Raw genomic sequence first — 19,931 nt, 5'->3', positions numbered from 1 at the left:
GATCTCCCGATTTGTTTCCTTTGACCAGTAAAAGCAGCATATATTACCCGATTTCGCTGATTGGTGTTACAGTGATCTGTGTTAGGCCCTACGATATCGGCATTCAATATGACCCCCATCGGCCTATAGCTGCTATATAGACCCATCTCCCGATCTAAGGTCTTGAGCTCATAAAATGCGCATTTATTATCCGCTTACACTGAATTTAATTTAATTTAATTTAATTTAATTTAATTAATTTTAATTAAATTAAATTAAATTAAATTAAATTAAATTAAATTAAATTAAATTAAATTAAATTAAATTAAATTAAATTAAATTAAATTAAATTAAATTAAATTAAATTAAATTAAATTAAATTAAATTAAATTAAATTAAATTAAATTAAATTAAATTAAATTAAATTAAATTAAATCAAATCAAATTAAATTAAATTAAATTAAAAATTAAATTAAATTAAATTAAATTAAATTAAATTAAATTAAATTAAATTAAATTAAATTAAATTAAATTAAATTAAATTAAATTAAATTAAATTAAATTAAATTAAATTAAATTAAATTAAATTAAATTAAATTAAATTAAATTAAATTAAATTAAATTAAATTAAATTAAATTAAATTAAATTAAATTAAATTAAATTAAATTAAATTAAATTAAATTAAATTAAATTAAATTAAATTAAATTAAATTAAATTAAATTAAATTAAATTAAATTAAATTAAATTAAATTAAATTAAATTAAATTAAATTAAATTAAATTAAATTAAATTAAATTAAATTAAATTAAATTAAATTAAATTAAATTAAATTAAATTAAATTAAATTAAATTAAATTAAATTAAATTAAATTAAATTAAATTAAATTAAATTAAATTAAATTAAATTAAATTAAATTAAATTAAATTAAATTAAATTAAATTAAATTAAATTAAATTAAATTAAATTAAATTAAATTAAATTAAATTAAATTAAATTAAATTAAATTAAATTAAATTAAATTAAATTAAATTAAATTAAATTAAATTAAATTAAATTAAATTAAATTAAATTAAATTAAATTAAATTAAATTAAATTAAATTAAATTAAATTAAATTAAATTAAATTAAATTAAATTAAATTAAATTAAATTAAATTAAATTAAATTAAATTAAATTAAATTAAATTAAATTAAATTAAATTAAATTAAATTAAATTAAATTAAATTAAATTAAATTAAATTAAATTAAATTAAATTAAATTAAATTAAATTAAATTAAATTAAATTAAATTAAATTAAATTAAATTAAATTAAATTAAATTAAATTAAATTAAATTAAATTAAATTAAATTAAATTAAATTAAATTAAATTAAATTAAATTAAATTAAATTAAATTAAATTAAATTAAATTAAATTAAATTAAATTAAATTAAATTAAATTAAATTAAATTAAATTAAATTAAATTAAATTAAATTAAATTAAATTAAATTAAATTAAATTAAATTAAATTAAATTAAATTAAATTAAATTAAATTAAATTAAATTAAATTAAATTAAATTAAATTAAATTAAATTAAATTAAATTAAATTAAATTAAATTAAATTAAATTAAATTAATGGTTTATGGTTATAAAACCCTAAATTAAATTAAATTAAATTTAATTTAATTTAATTTAATTTAATTTAATTTAATTTAATTTAATTTAATTTAATTTAATTTAATTTAATTTAATTTAATTTAATTTAATTTAATTTAATTTAATTTAATTTAATTTAATTTAATTTAATTTAATTTAATTTAATTTAATTTAATTTAATTTAATTTAATTTAATTTAATTTAATTTAATTTAATTTAATTTAATTTAATTTAATTTAATTTAATTTAATTTAATTTAATTTAATTTAATTTAATTTAATTTAATTTAATTTAATTTAATTTAATTTAATTTAATTTAATTTAATTTAATTTAATTTAATTTAATTTAATTTAATTTAATTTAATTTAATTTAATTTAATTTAATTTAATTTAATTTAATTTAATTTAATTTAATTTAATTTAATTTAATTTAATTTAATTTAATTTAATTTAATTTAATTTAATTTAATTTAATTTAATTTAATTTAATTTAATTTAATTTAATTTAATTTAATTTAATTTAATTTAATTTAATTTAATTTAATTTAATTTAATTTAATTTAATTTAATTTAATTTAATTTAATTTAATTTAATTTAATTTAATTTAATTTAATTTAATTTAATTTAATTTAATTTAATTTAATTTAATTTAATTTAATTTAATTTAATTTAATTTAATTTAATTTAATTTAATTTAATTTAATTTAATTTAATTTAATTTAATTTAATTTAATTTAATTTAATTTAATTTAATTTAATTTAATTTAATTTAATTTAATTTAATTTAATTTAATTTAATTTAATTTAATTTAATTTAATTTAATTTAATTTAATTTAATTTAATTTAATTTAATTTAATTTAATTTAATTTAATTTAATTTAATTTAATTTAATTTAATTTAATTTAATTTAATTTAATTTAATTTAATTTAATTTAATTTAATTTAATTTAATTTAATTTAATTTAATTTAATTTAATTTAATTTAATTTAATTTAATTTAATTTAATTTAATTTAATTTAATTTAATTTAATTTAATTTAATTTAATTTAATTTAATTTAATTTAATTTAATTTAATTTAATTTAATTTAATTTAATTTAATTTAATTTAATTTAATTTAATTTAATTTAATTTAATTTAATTTAATTTAATTTAATTTAATTTAATTTAATTTAATTTAATTTAATTTAATTTAATTTAATTTAATTTAATTTAATTTAATTTAATTTAATTTAATTTAATTTAATTTAATTTAATTTAATTTAATTTAATTTAATTTAATTTAATTTAATTTAATTTAATTTAATTTAATTTAATTTAATTTAATTTAATTTAATTTAATTTAATTTAATTTAATTTAATTTAATTTAATTTAATTTAATTTAATTTAATTTAATTTAATTTAATTTAATTTAATTTAATTTAATTTAATTTAATTTAATTTAATTTAATTTAATTTAATTTAATTTAATTTAATTTAATTTAATTTAATTTAATTTAATTTAATTTAATTTAATTTAATTTAATTTAATTTAATTTAATTTAATTTAATTTAATTTAATTTAATTTAATTTAATTTAATTTAATTTAATTTAATTTAATTTAATTTAATTTAATTTAATTTAATTTAATTTAATTTAATTTAATTTAATTTAATTTAATTTAATTTAATTTAATTTAATTTAATTTAATTTAATTTAATTTAATTTAATTTAATTTAATTTAATTTAATTTAATTTAATTTAATTTAATTTAATTTAATTTAATTTAATTTAATTTAATTTGAATTAATTAATTTAGTTTAATTTAAATTACAAATTAGCTACTCCAGGTGATACCTCGAGTAGGTCAGTGTTCGCCGTTGATCATACCAATTGGATAAATTGCATATTATTCGCATAACATTGACTGCTGGTACATCACCCTTACATAATACGCACATAACAAAACAAAATGTCTTTATTTGCAAAAACTTGTACCACAATTAAAAAGCAAACTTCTGCATTCATAATAGGAAAAGTTTTAAATTTCGTTATGGTTATAAAACCCTAAATTTGTACAAATGTCATTGACTGATTATAAAATCAGACAACCGGTAAGTGGGAAAAAAAAGTTGTTGGTTGAATATCAGGATGTGGTTAGTGGAGTTTTTCTTTGTAATTGTAAATCCGTTTATTGAATTTCTCCTCTTTATGGAGTTGTTACACTCCCAAGAGAAAGAGTGACAAATTAACAGCCAATAAATAAATAAACAACTACGATATTAACTTTGCTTTGGAGTTGTTTTTACTAAACAACATCAGCATCATCACCATCGTCATTGTCATCATCACAATCGTCGGATTGTCGACAATCATCATGACTTTTGTTGTTACTGAAATCTTGAATTGCCGATGAGTGTATAATGAAGCTGCTCCGCAACACCAGATATGTATACATACCAATTAACTTCCGGTTTAATGAGTTGTGGTGGTTGCTGTCTGGCGCTTTTTCTGCTTTTTGTGGTGAAATGAAAACCAATCCAAGACAATACAATAAAATAAGGAAATACAAGTTGTGATTGAAGCAAAAATGAAGGAGAGAAGGGTAAGCCTAAATTTCACAGATATGCAACAATAAAGTATTGTGTTTTTGTTTTGTAAATGTATTGTTTATATAGACTTCGCTTAAGTGTCTAAATCGGGTTATTTGTTTTGAGTTCACCTTATTCAGGATGGTCTTTCTGTTGATTAAACATGTTTAAGGTAGCTTCCATTGCTCATTCTCTTCTAACTTCATAGGCGACGGAGGAAAGTTTACCCAACAGGGATTCTATTCGATTTAAGTATGATTAAATGCAAACCCATCTTCAGAGATGTTGCTCAGAGTAACATTGCACTGAAACTTATTAGTTAAAAGATTTTACATAATCTTAACTAAACAAGAACAAACTGTGCGATGTTAACTATAGGCTGGTCAGACAGATGGACAGACAGATCCACGATGATGTTGAAAATAATTATCTAACCAATAATCGAAACGCGTCCACCAGTGGTGTGGCATATGTGTCCTGATTTATATGAAAAACTGGTAATTTCTTTCTTGAAACCCTATTTGAAATGATCGAACATTTGTGTGGAACATTCGATTTAAACACGCGAATATATGAAAAAAGTTAAAAAAAACTAACCTGCACTAATAAGAAGTATCTATGCAAAATTTCGAGCACCTAGCTTTACTCCTTCGAAACCAAGAGTGCTTTTGAAAGAAGGACTGACAGGGCTATTTCAAAATTTCAGCCAAATCAGTTAGGAATTGCGCCCTCTAGAGGGCGAGATTGGTTTATTAGGGAACTTTTGTATATCATATAATGGATCGACTTCAACAACTGTACCATATATGTTCCAAATACCTGGCGCAACAGACATGTTGAGTAGTCTTATGAAAACCCATCCGGAACCGGAATTCAGGAATGGGTAGCGCAAAATATAGTTGAGCAAAATGGACTCCGACCAATTCCGGTTTGGAGTCGAAGTCGTTGTATTTTCTCAGAATCGCTTGCTCAACTCCTAAGCGGACTGCGAGTTCGGCTACAAAACTTGAACTCCACAACCCTGTTTCTGAACAAAAATCAAATCAAACATTCCTTGAAGGGTTGCGAAAAAGACAACGAATAACCAAATATTTGGAATTCATTGTTAAACTCTTTGCTTTTTTTTTAGAAAAACACAAAAACTTTTGACGATATTACATGGTTAAGCTTATAACTCCAGGGCGTTTTGCTTGCTAGATGAAATCATTCTTGATCATGATGATGATGACATCATTTGTAATCTATTTACACACTCAAATGCAGGGCTATTTTAGAAAATCTCCAAAGCTAATTTTGAAATCAGGCAAAACAAGAGCACAAAATAGAAACAAAAACTCATTCAACAAAAATCTATAAAAAACAAACCTACAACGAAACAAAAAACAAGCCTAATGTCAAACCCTAAAAACTTAAATCAGTCCAACGATTTAGTGCTGGGCACGTACATCTGATAAAGGTGCACCGAAAACAGCAGCCAATGGAATTTAATTAGCAAAAACAAAACTCTCAGGTAAAATTCAAAACTAGTTTCAACGAGTATTGTGTGAATGAAACTAATTTTCAAATTAATTTTACCAAAACTCTTTTTTTTGTGGTGTTTTTAACTTAAATGCATAACCAAACCCTATGCCATTCATTAATTTGAACCAAAGTCAAACTGCTAAAAAAGATTGAATGCAAAATAACACAAAACAAGTAAAAAGGCGTTAAATTCGGCCGGGCCGAACTTTGGATATCCACCACCTGGGTTATATATGTAAGCCACCTTTTGTCATAATCCGGTGAAAAATGTGCAATTTATGCCTCCATAGCAGCTAAATCGAAATATGTTCCGATTTGGACCACATTCCAATGAGTACAAGTCATTGTTCGATTGTGTACAACAAAATATTGGTCATTTTAGTAGCTGTATCTAAAAAAACGGATCTAAACCATATACGACGCAGATGTCGAAAAGCCTAACATAAGTCACTGTGTCAAATTTCAGGGAAATCGGATTATAAATGCCCTTTTATGGCCCCCAGACCTTAAATAGAGAGATCGGTCTATATGGCAGCTATATCCAAATCTGAACCGATCTGGGCCAAATTGAAGAAGGATGTGGAAGGGCTTAACACAACTCACTGTTCCAAATTTCGGCGACATCGAATAGTAAATGCGCCTTTTATGGGCTTAAAACCTAAAATCCAGACATCGGTAAATATAGCAGCTATATCCAATTCTGAACCGATCTGGGCCAAATTGATGAAGGATGTGGAAGGGCTTAACATAACTCGCTGTTCCAAATTTCGGCGACATCGAATAGTAAATGCGCCTTTTATGGGCTTAAAACCTAAAATCCAGACATCGGTCCATATAGCAGCTATATCCAATTCTGAACCGATCTGGGCCAAATTGATGAAGGATGTGGAAGGGCTTAACATAACTCACTGTTTCAAATTTCGGATCGATTTATATGTATCAAGCTATAGATCGATTCAAACCATATTGAACACGTATGTTGAAGGTCATGGGAGACGCCGTTGTACAAAATTTCAGCCAAATCGGATGAGAATTGCGCCCTCTAGCGGCTCAAGAAGTCAAGATCCCAGATCGATTTATATGGCAGCTATATCAGGTTATAACCTGACCGATTAACACCACACTTAATGCAATTGTTGGAAGTGATGACAAAACACCTCATGCAAAATTTCAGCCAAATCGGATGAGAATTGCGCCCTCTAGCGGCTTAGTGATAGCAAAACACCACGTGCAAAATTACAGCCAAGTCGGATAAGAAGTGCGCCCTCTAAAAGCTGAAGAAGTCAACACAAAAGATCAGTTTATATGGCAGCTATATCGGGTTATGAATCGATTTGAACTGTACTTAGCACAGTTGTTGGAAGTGTAACCAAAGCACCACGTGCAAAATTTCAGTCAAATCGGATGAGAATTGCGCCCTCTAGAGGCTTAAGAAGTCAAGACCCAAGATTGGTTTATGTGGCAGCTATATCAAAACATGGACCGATTTGGCCCATTTACAATCCCAACCGACCTATGTACATCAATTTTAAGTATCTGTGCAAAATTTCAAACGGCTAGCTTTACTGCTTCGAAGGTTAGCTTAGCTTCGAAGGTTAGTTTCGACAGTCAGACGGACGGACGGACGGGCGGACGGACGGACGGACGGACGGACGGGCGGCCATGACGATCAAGAATATATATACCTTATTTGGTCTTAGACGCCTATTTCGAGGTGTTACAAATAGAGTGTTACAATAGACGGAATTAGTGTACCCCCATCGGATGGTAGAGGGCATAAAACAAAAGTCAAAAATACCCAAATCCAGCAGATACAACCAGTAACGAAAGGCAAAAGACAGTCGTCACCGCCCGACACCTACACTATAAGTATAAATTGGGAGCTATTACACATTCTGAATCAATTTTAATGTAACTCGGCATATATCAAAAAAAGGTGGGTTCTTAAACAATCCGTCTCAACTTGAGCGGGCACACGCTTGTAGTGGCTTTAGAAGTGAAAATCGGTCGATATGCATATATGGCAGCTATATCTTAATCTAAACCGATTTCTATAAAATTCAATGGTAATGTCGAGAGTCAAGAGGAAATCCTACCTTTCAAATTTCGCGGGAATCGGTTAACAAATGACCATTTTATTGTATTATTAATGCAAATCGGACGAACATATATATGGGAGCTATATCCAAATCTGAACCGATTTCTACCAAACTTGTCAGATATTGTGGTGGTCTTAATGCGCTTGCAGTGGCGTTAGAAGTGAAAATCAGTCGATATGCATATATGGCAGCTATATCTAAATCTGAACCGATTTCTATGAATTTCACCAGAAATGTCGAGATTCAAGAGGAAATGCTACCTTCCAAATTTCGTGAGAATCGGTTAACAAATAACCATTTTATTGTATTATTACTGCATATCGGACGAACATATATATGGGAGCTATATCCAAATCTGAACCGATTTCTACCAAAACTTGTCAGATATTGTGGTGGTCGTCGAAGAAGGCGTTGTACGAAATTTTGGCAACATTGGCCAATAAATGCGCTTGCAGTGGCTTTAGAAGTGAAAATCGGTCGATATGCATATATGGCAGCTATATCTAAATCTGAACCGATTTCTATGAATTTCACCAGAAATGTCGAAATTTAAGACAAAATCCTTCCTGTCGAATTTCGTGAGAATCGGTTAACAAATGACCATTTTATTGCAATATTATTGCAAATCGGACGAGCATATATATGGGAGCTATTGTATATTCAAATCTGAACCGATTTTTCCAATTTCAATAGGTTTCGTCTCTGCGCCAAGAATAAAAATGTATGTGCCAAATTTAAAGACAATCGGATGAAAATTGCGACTTGTAGTTTGTACACAAATTAACAGGGACAGACAGCCGGACATAGCTAAATCGAAAGAGATTCTGAGTCGATCAGTATGCTTATCAATGGGTCCATCTCTCCTTCTGGGTATTACGAACCAAGTTATAATACCCTGTACCATAGTCATGGAGTAGGGTATACAGATCTGAGTAATTGAACCACATTGAAAGGCAGTTTGGCGTAATGATTAACGCTTTTGCGTAAATTTCTACTGCTCTTTAGCTAAGCTGAATTCAAACCTTTTTGCCTTCTGCTGTTTTGTGGAGGTTTCATCTGATGTTTATTATTAGCAGCGATGACCACATCACTCTTTGCTGATGAGCATGTTCTGGTTATAAAAATGAGCTTCAACATTAGGTAGATGGTGGTAATGTTAAAGTTTACTGGTTTCCATTTTTTCATAAAGGTCGTTTGATTCTTTGGAATTTTTGAAAACAAAACTTATTCCAGCAAATCAACATTAAAACGGCGGTTCCAGCTACAGAGAGTGAGTTGAGCGGGGCAACACAACTGGAGAATAATAAGGCAGGAAGATGTCTTAGCGTTTACTATGTAACCTGGAAGCAGATCGTAGCAGGCCGAAAAGATTACGTATCATGTATGGCTCTCCTGCATGGTGACCTACATGTATGAAATTTCTACGTACGCTCATTAATGCGAATCTTGCAGTTCAGTTCCCTGTGCTCGATTACCCCTCGATTACCCCGATGAACTTTCCATCAAGGAACAGGGGATATTTCTCTCATATCAATGAGTTCAGTCTGATTCAAGTTTAAGCTCACTGATAGGGGACCTCTCTTTTATGTCGAGTCCGAACGGCGTGCCGCAGAGCGACATCACTTGGTAGAGAAATTTGAACATGGCAGAATACCTCACACATGTAGCCAACATCAGTAAGGGCATAACCGTTGCTGAAAAATTTTCTGATTATCACGCCAGGCGTTCAGCGTCATAGGCGGACATGCTAATAACTGTGCCATGGTGGTCTCCCCACGATTACCCCCACCTATCCGATATTGCGATAGTTCTTCCTAAAATGCATGGTTAGGTGATGGGTTTCTACCGGGTAAATAGCCAACGTTTGAGTATTTTTTGGGCAAATACCTTTATACAATACCTTCATTTTGTCATTCCGTTTGCAACACATCGAAATATCCATTTTCGATCCTTTAAAGTATATATATTCTTGATCAGCGTACAAATCTAAGACGATCTAGAAAGACAGACAGACAGACGGTCAGTCGTCGGTCGGTAAAGACTGTAGCGTGATTTCAACAGACACGCTTTTAAAAACAGAGATATTGAGCTGAAATTTAGTTCAGATTCTATTTTTGTCCATAAGCAGGTTAAGTTCGAAGATGAGCTATATCGGACTATATCTTAATATAGTCCTTATATTAGACAGATCTCTCGATTTAGGGTCTTAGGCCCATAGAAAGCCACATTTATTATCCGATTTCGCTGAAATGTGGGGCAGTGAGTTGTGCTAGGCCCTTTGACTTCCTCCGTTAATATGGCCCAGATCGGTTCAGATTTGGATATAGTTGCCATATAGACCGATATCTCGGTTGTAGGTTTTTAGGCTCATTAAAGGCGCATTTATTGTCCGATGTCGCCGAAATTTGGGACAGTGCGCATTTATTATCCGATTTTGCCCGTCGACATCTTGCTTCAATTTGGCCCCGATCGGTCCAGGTTTGGATATAGCTGACATATAGACCAATCCCCCGATTTGGGGTCTTAGGCCCATAATCCAATTTTGCTGACATTTGGGACAGTGAGTTGTCTTACGGTCTATATGGCAGCTGTATCCAAATATGGTCCGAACTGGACCACATTTGACAAGAATGGGTATGGGGTCTACCAGAACACACTGTGCCAAATTTCATCGAATTCGGGTAAAAAATAGATCTTTCATGGCCTCAATACCATATATCGGGAGATCGGGCGGACGGTCTAAGGGCAGCTATATCCAAATATAGTTCGATCTGAACCACACTTCACAGAAATGGGAAGGGGTCTACCAGATCTCACTGTGCCAAATTTTATTGAAATCGGATGAAAAATTACCATTTTTATTGCCTCAAGACTTTAAGTCTGGAGATCGGTCTATGTAGCGGTTATATACAACTAACATCCGATTTTATGAGATCAGAAGATCAGGTTTGTATACAAAGAATACCAAATCATCAAAAATAGTTTTGAAAAAATTTGTGTACCCAAGATATCTGCAAAATTATAAATACCCAGCTTTTGGGTATAAATGGGTAAATACACAGGTTTTTACCCAATTTACCGGGTAAATACTTTTTGAATAATTACCCATCGCCCATATTGACCTATCCTCTGTCTTCTCCCTCTCTTCTCAAGATTCACCTCCAATTATACTGCATTCCTAAAACCCTCTCGACCGTTTCCAAAACCCTCTCTACATTGTAGAAGACACTGAAAATTCTGCAAATAAGTCTGCTTTGTAAAATAGCAAAAATGATAGTTGGCCGCCATTTAATTTCCTGATGGTTTACAACGCAATGGCTTGTCTGTTTCTGGTTTGTCATTTTCAAGCCGCATGCTCCACCTCAAGTGCATCAATGCACCGGGACATGGTATGCAACTCTATGCCAGAGACATCCGTTAATTTTATGAACTTTTATTACATGGCCATTAGATGTGTTGTGTTTATTTTATGGTTAATATGCCTAGACTCGATGGCTAAAAGCAGGAACTGAAGCCACTAACCATTTCTCATAGATTGCCAATAAGCAATTTCTCTGGATCTCTTCTGTTCGCGCGCTCTCTCTCTCTCTCTCTTTCATTTACTATTGTGTTTACCAAGTTTTTAAACATTAGTATATGTGAGGTTTATACCAAAGATTGAAGAGATTTCTTAGAGATCGCTCTTAAAGAGAATTTTGTGTTTCTCATACACATTGTTTATAATTTGTAGTTCGTAGTAGTAGTGAGCGGTCTTGCCCAGTAGAGAACATAATGTGAGGTGACTCGCATAATTTACCTGTTTAGATAAACATGGTTGAGGGTATTTGTACGTTTTATTGTTTTCCTCTTTTAGTGAAGTAAAACAACAAATACAAATAAATTGAAATTACTCGCCGCTATTGTTGTTGATTTTCATATTTTTTTTATAAACAGGTGAGAAACGTAGCTAAATGAAGAGTTACCACACTATTTGAAAAGTAACGAGAAAGATATTGGTTAACTGCTGAAGATTGAAAATTTCACTAAAACAAATGTCAATGAATTTTCACTAAACTAAAAAACAAATTTTTAATAAAATTTTCACTAAAAACAACATTTCAATGGAATTAACTCTAAGGGCAACATTTTAATGAAATCTTCTCTAAAGATATATTGGATTGCCCAAAAAGTAATTGCGGATTTTTCATATAGTCGGCGTTGACAAGTTTTTTCACAGCTTGTGACTCTGTAATTGCATTCTTTCTTCTGTCAGTTATCAGCTGTTACTTTAAGCTTGCTTTAGAAAAAAAGTGTTTAAAAAATGTATATTTGATTAAAGTTCATTCTAAGTTATATTAAAAATGCATTTACTTTCTTTTAAAAAATCCGCAATTACTTTTTGGGCAACCCAATACATAATACTAAAAAAAATTTCGATGAAATTTTCCTTTAAGAAAACATTTTAATGAAAATTTCTTTATATGGGCAAAAACAGTTAACCAACAAAAAAATTTCGAATAAATCCAAATTAATTTTTTGGTTAAGACAAGGTTAGAGTAGATATTGTGTTTTATAAATCTTAAAAAAAATTTAACTTTGATGATATCTTCTTATATAGATAAAAATCAATTTGTGTTTGTTTGTTTTTCTGTTCCGTATAGTGCTGAACGATTTTCTTGAAATTTTCAAAGATATTGCATTATGGGCCCGTAGTGAAAATAGGGTACTTTATTTTTTTATATCAGAAGGGGGAGCGGACCCTCCCCCTTAACCTAATTTTCAGAAACGCCAGATCTCGGAGATGGGTGATGCGATTTCAGCGAAAATTTTTGAGCTCTTATATAGTAACCTAAGAACAACAAGTAAAAAGGCGTTAAGTTCGGCCGGGCCGAACTTTGAATAGTGGTGGGAATCCAAAGTTCGGCCCCATCTCCGAGATCTGGCGTTTCGGGTATACATGTAAACCACCTTTCGTCCAAATCCGGTGAAAAATGCATACCTTATGCCCTATAGCAACTATGTTGAAATATGTTCCGGTTTGGAGCAAATACTAATAAGTACATGTCATTGTTCAATTGTCTATAACTAAATATTGATCTTTTTAGTAGCTATATCTGAAAATAAACCGATCTGAACCATATACGACACAAATGTTGAAAAGTCAAATTTGAGTAAAATGGGATTATAAATGCGCCCTTTATGGGGCCAATACTTTAAATTCAGATATCGGTCTATATGGCAGCTATATCCATATTAAAGGTAGATGTCAAAGGGCCTAACACAACTCAATGTCCCAAATATCCGCGAAATCGGACAATAAAGGCGCCTTTTATGGACCCAAAACCTTAAATCGAGAGATCGGTCTATATGGCAGCTATATCCAAATCAAGACCGATCTGAGCCAAATTGAAAAAGAATGTTGAAGGGCCTTACACAACTCATTGTCCCAAATAAATTTCTGCGAAATCGGACAATAAATGCGCTTTTTATGGACCCAAATCGGACAATAAATGCGCCTTTTATGGCCCCAAAACCCTAAATCGAGAGATCGGTCTATATAGCAGCTATATTCAAATCTGGACCGATCTGAGCCAAATTGAAGATGGATGTCAAAGTGCCTAACACAACTCAGTGGCTCCAATTTCGGCGAAGTCGGACAGTTAATGTGTCTTTTAGGCGCCCAAAGCCTTAAATCAATAGATCTGTCTATATGACAGCTATATCCAAATCTGAACCGATCGGGGCCAAATTGAAGAAGGAAGTCGAAGGGCCTAACACAACTCACTGTCCCAAATTTCAGCAAAATCGGGTAATAAATGTGGCTTTTATGGGCCTAAGACCCTAAATCGGCGGATCGGTCTAAATGGCAGCTATATCAACATATAGTTCGATATAGCCCATCTTCGAAATTAATCTGGCTATGAACAAACAAAGAATCTGTGCAAAGTTCCAGCTCAATATCTCTCTTTTTTTAAGACTGTAACGTGATTTCAACAGACAGACGGACGGACATGGCTAGATCGTCTAAGATTTTTACGCTGATCAAGAATATATATACTTTATAGGATCGGAAATGGATATTTCGGTGTTTTGCAAAACGAATATACCCCCATCCTTCGCTGGTGGGTATAAAACCCGTTTGTAAAAGTTGGTTTTGTAGCTATTATCTTTTGGGAAACACTGGTTTAAAGAGCTCACGCAAGTTTTGTGTTTTGTTTCACTGTCAAACATCTTCAGTTTGGTCTATAATTTAACCATGAATCGTCTTACAAACCAACAACACTTGCAATTTATTGAGTTCAATTACCAAAACGAGCGCTCATTTTTGGCGCGACAAAGCTCCTTGTCGATTTTAGAAAAAGCATTTATTTTAGATTTTAGAGTGAAGATCAGCCTGATACATTTCAAGTGCATCCAGAAAAAGTCACAGTTTGGTGAGGTTTATGGGCTGGTGCCATTATTGAACCGTACTTCTTCAAATGTGATGCGAATTGTAACGTAACTGTGAATGGTGAGTGCTATCGTGAAATGATATCCAACTTTTTTTTGCCCGAAATATAAGAGCTTGACTTGCATGACATGTGGTTTTGACAAGACGGTGCCAAATGCCACATAGCACGCGTAACAATAGACTTATTCAAAGGCGAGTTCGGTGAACATTTTATTTAATTTTCGGGACCGCTCAATTGGGGTATTCTACTTTCGTCATTCTGTTTGTAACTCCTCGAAATATTCGTCTCAGACGTCATAAAGTAATAATATAAATACTTTATGGGGTCTGAGACGAATATTTCGAGAAGTTACAAACAGAATGACGAAAGTCATGACTTTTTATGTCGATCTAGCCATGTCCGTCCGTCTGTCTGTCGAAAGCATGTTAACTTTCGAAGGAGTAAAGCTAGCCGCTTGAAATTTTGTACAAATACTTCTTATAGGTGTAGGTCGGTTAAAATTGTAAATGGTCCATATGGTGGATGTTTTGATATAGATGCTATATAAACCGATCTTGGATCTTGACTTCTTGAGCCACTACAGGGCGCAATTTTTATCCGATATGGCTGAAAGTCAGCATGACGCGTTTTGTTATGACTTCCATCAAAAATGTTTAGTATGGTTGAAATCGGTCCATAACCTGATATAGCTGACATATAAACCGATCTGGGGTCTTGACATCTTGAACCTCTAGAGGGCGCAATTATAATCCGACTTGGCTGAAATTTTGCACGACGTGTTTCGTCATGACTTCCAACAACTGAGTATGGTTCCAATCGGTTCATAACCTGATATAGCTGCCATATAAACCGATCTTTAATCTAGACTTCTTGAGCCTCTATAGGGCGCAAATATTATCTAATTTGGGTGAAATTTTGTACAACGGCTTCTCCTATCACCTTCAACATACGTGTGAAATATGGTCTGAATCGGTCTATAACCTTATACAGCTCCCCTATGAAACCGCACCTAAACGGCGAAATCCTTATTCGATTTGGCTGAAATTTTATAAAATGACTTCTACTGTGTTCTCCAAGGTTTCTTGAAAAATAGCAAATAGTCTGGTAACACTGTTTATATGTTAACAACCATTCCAACGTACTCACTGAGAGCGAGAGAGCAACTCATGAGACACACACATACAAATACATGCCAAAATAACACAAATAAGCAAAAGAAAATATTAAAAAAATAAAACCAATTGTTAAATTATGATATTTTGACGAAATAATGCAGCACAACTCTGCACTATGAAATGAGGCAGATGTGGGTGGGGAGATTCAAGCCCTTTTCAAAAAGAAGTTAGAAAAAATACTGCGGAGAGAGAGAAAGAGTGGAAAGAGGAAAATCTAGCACAACTACATATTGTAGAGTTTGCTGCTGATGGTCACGTTTAGATGAAGTGAAAACTAAATGGGGAATTGAGAAGCATGCATGCATCTACCGTTAGATTCCGGGTATTCACTTACCATTTTTTCATTTCTGGTAACAGCAGAGTTGGCAAACATGTTTCCTCAACCACCAACAACAATAGCAAAAGCAACAACAGGTATAGGATGGAATGGCTAGCTGGATGAGTGGCAGCGTACACAGCACAACTCAAACACACAAAATAAAGTAATAAAAAACGGTTTTTTAAGGTAAACCACGAGGCCTGGCTTGTTCTGCACTCGGCTTGGGCCGAATGGGGCCTTAACACACAGCGTTTTCAAGCGGAAGATGATGAAGGGGCTCCACTACACACCACTAAAGTAAACTTGTTTACGCTTGAGTTCTGAAACTGGTTGAATTTCTGCTTCTTTTTTTTTGCTCTTGCTGTTGCGGTTAAAAGGTGGGGTTCTGTCTGGTGTAATTTTGCTGTTTGCTAGTTGGCGAATTGAAATGGCCTAAGATTTTATTGCTGGCGAATATTTTTATGCTGATGTTGAGATTTTCTCTATTTTTTTTTTTGTGCAGAGGATCAGCGAATCTTTACTTGCTTTTCCACATTATTTTGACTACTCAATGTCTACGAAATCAACACTCAATTCTCGTTGACGTTGCGAATTTTGTCACTGCCTGCTGCTACTACAAAACTGAAGATGGTTTTGACGGCGCGCGGCAGGCGTCGCTGGTGTTGGTGTTCGTTCTTGTTAAACAAGTACACAGCGTGTTTGTTGTTTCAAGTGTGTTTGCTCGCTGTTGGAGTTGTTGTTATTTAAAATTTGTTGACCTCACTGTTTTATTTTCATACGATTCTTTCTCAACAAGAAAAAATAAAAACAATATATTTGTTGATAACTTTTGGCGACTTTTTATACTTTTTGGTGGTTATTTGCAAAAAGACTGACGTTCAGGTTTTCTTTCCAGCACACATTTGCATACGTATGTATGCATGTAGGTATGTGCTATATTTCCCGATTTTATCTTTAATTTTTTTTTGTTATTTCTTTTTCTTGAGTGGTGTGATTCAATCTTTTTTTGTATATTAATATACCTGCCTAACTGCTTGGGCTGGGTTTTTGGTTTTTTTATTTTATTTAACTCACTATTATTTAGCCACTATTAAAGAATCGCCACCACACAACAACAAACACACTATTGCTGCTAGTATTATAGCATTTATTTTTTTTTTTGGCATCCGCTTATCTCTTGTTTCACTGAAACACCATTCACTCTACCACCATTTTTCTACAGACCAATTCACAATTCTTTACACTCGCGATCACCTTTTGACGAGACGACGTTGACGTTGCTGCTTAGTGCACACGCACACACACACACACACACAAACTCTTAACCGACCACCGTATGGGTTATGGCTGTCTGGCTTAATGAATGTTGTGACAAACAAAAGGTATGAGAAACGACCAACAGACTAAGTGCCACCACAAACAGATTAACACTAAAACTGAGACTGACTGGTTAAGTAAGGGGTTTAGGCAGCCAAGAAAGAGCGGAATCAAATCACCAATCGCGTTAAGGCCAAATTAAAGACTAAACAAAATCCCCAAGCGCAATGGCAAAAAGGTCTTTTGTCAGCACACACAACACTGAGATGCCAACACTCACTTACACACTCTAAGTTGCCAACTCTGACACTTGTTCTCTCTCTCTCTCTCTCTCTCTCTTTTGCTCTTAAAAGGCCTCTTTGGATATTCATTGGTCTCTTCGCTGTTATGGGTTAAATCCAATTGACACCTGTTGTTATTAGAACTTACTTGTACACACACACACATAAATCTACTCACCTCAATGGCAAATTTTCTGATTCTCTTAACAGCATGTAGTAGCTAGCCTATGTCGGAATTCATTCATAAATTCATATAATCTCAGTGGTGAAAATGGTGAATATGGACTGGCAGAAAACAAGCGTCACAAATTGTTAAAAATTTGAAATCGAAATATGGATTTGAAGGAGAAAAAAAAACCAAGAGAACATAGTCTGTTGAGATTGCATTTAATATTTAACTTGTGAATGAATCCATAGAATATTTTTGAACTCCTAAACTACATTTGAGGTATTTGCCATGTATTACTAAAAAAAATAGTTTTGGGCGCTAAATTTTTGTTTATAGGCACATCAAAAATAGTACATTAGTTTTGACTTACCTGGCAATTGTTTAAGTACAAATTAGATATTTCTGCCAAAAATTAAAAAAGAAGTGAATTTCGTCTCCTTTAACGGCCTATCATTTAAGGGCGAATTTCGTTTAACAACCAATAATGTTTGGAAAGTAATCATTATCTTCACTAAGATTTTTATACTCACCGCCAAAAGTTGGAGGTATACTAATCTAATCATCCAGTTTGTAACACCTCGAAATATTAATCACCGACCCCATAAAGTATATATATTTTGGATCGTCCGTCCGTCCGTCGAAATCACGACAGCGGTCGAACGCGCAAAGCTAGCCCCCATATAAACTGATCCCCTGATTTGAATTCTTGAGAACCTGGAAGCCTCAAATTTCATTCGATTTGGTTAAAATTTGGAAAAAAAAAAAAACTTTTGTTATGACTTTCAACATCCATGCCAAGTATGATGCAACTTGGACTATAAACAGATATAGCCCCCAAATAAACCGATCCTCTCATTTAAATTCTTGATCCCTTAGAAGCCTTAATTTTTACACAATTTGGCTGAACTGTGCAACAAAGACTTGTGTTATAACTTATAACACCAGTACCAAGTATGATCCAAATCGGTCTATAAACAGATATAGCCCCCGTATAAACCGCCTTTGGAAGCCTCAACTTTCATCCGTTTTGGCTGAAATTTTTAACAAAGACTTGTGTTATGACTTTCATAGACTTGTGATATGATTTCCATGCCAAGCATGATGCGAATCGATCTATAAACAGATATAACCTCCATATATGCCGATCCCCGGATTTGTCTTCTTGAGCCCTAAGAAGCCTCAATTTTCTTCTGAGTTGGCTCAGAATATGAAATTAGTACTCCAATATAAAATATCTCGCATTTGAGTCCCATATTGTCCCCATCGGTCGGTTTTTATTTTTGGGTTGTGCTTTTGGGGTATTGGTGACCCTCCCCCTTACCCATTTCCGATATCACTTGCTTTAACTGGCTACGGCAGAACATTTGATACATTAGCCGAACGTAGAGTAGCGTTCCAAGCGCCTTGATCTGCGCTCATTCGAGTTGCCTCCCACCACTTGATCTTTTTATCAGGTACTTGGACCAAATTTTTAAGATCAAATCCGTGCTCTACCCTCGAATACCTTTCATTTGGGGCCCATATTTTTCCGAGCGGTCCATTTTTCAAAGTTCAGAGTTTCAGCTCAATATCTCGATTTTTAAAGACTGAAATTAATTTGAAAGTAGAGCACGAACTTTAAAGGCCAAGTGTCTGGGTGGTCACACCACCATCGATATACACCGTAAAGAAGGAGTATTTACTAAAGTGGCAATATGGGACTCAATAGAAACTGTACTAAGCTAAATCGGGAGATCGGTTTATATGGGAGCTGTATCAAGCTATGGATCGATTCAGACCATATTAGACACGTATTTTGAAGGTCATGAGAGAAGCCGTTGTACAAAATTTCAGCCAAATCGGATGAGAATTGCGCCCTCTAGAGGCTCAAGAAGTCAAGATCCCAGATCGGTTTATATGGCAGCCATATCAGGTTATGTTCCGATTTGCGCCATACTTAACACAATTGTTGGAAGTCATAACAAAACACCTCGTGCAAAGTTTAAGTCAAATCGGAGGAGAATTGCGCCCTCTAGAGACTCAAGAAGTCAAGACCCAAGATCGGTGTATATGGCAGCTATAACGAAACATGGACCGATTTGAACCATACTTGGCGCAGTTGTTGGAAGTGATACCAAAACACCTCGTGCAAAATTTAAGTCAAATCGGAGGAGAATTGCGCCCTATAGAGGCTCAAGAAGTAAAGACCCAAGATCGATTTATATGGCAGCTATATCAAAACATGGACCATTTGGCCCATTTACAATCCCAATCGAACTACACTAAAAAAAGTATTTGTGCAAAATTGCTAGCGGCTAGCTTGACTCCTTCGAAAGTTTGAATGCTTTCGACAGACAGACAAACGGACGGACAGACGGAGGGACATGGCTAGATCGACTTAAAATGATATGCCGATTAAGAATATATTGTATATATATACTTTA

General features: G+C 31.9%; 1 protein-coding gene across 2 annotated transcripts in view; it reads right to left on the bottom strand.

Annotated features, from left to right (window-relative positions):
- The window catches only part of LOC106086947 (protein melted), a 56,776-nt gene extending 39,515 nt beyond the window's left edge, over nt 1-17,261 (bottom strand). For both annotated transcript variants that reach the window (XM_059360179.1, XM_059360180.1), the window contains exon 1: nt 15,757-17,261. The gene's annotated coding sequence lies outside the window, so the exon portion shown is untranslated. The remainder of the gene's footprint in view (nt 1-15,756) is intronic.
- Nucleotides 17,262-19,931: the final 2,670 nt, after the last annotated feature.

The sequence above is a fragment of the Stomoxys calcitrans genome, chromosome 1, assembly GCF_963082655.1.
Source record: "Stomoxys calcitrans chromosome 1, idStoCalc2.1, whole genome shotgun sequence".
NCBI classification, from domain to species: domain Eukaryota; kingdom Metazoa; phylum Arthropoda; class Insecta; order Diptera; family Muscidae; genus Stomoxys; species Stomoxys calcitrans.
Note: the sequence above shows the minus strand (reverse complement) of the source record. Positions and strands in the feature narration are given on the sequence as shown.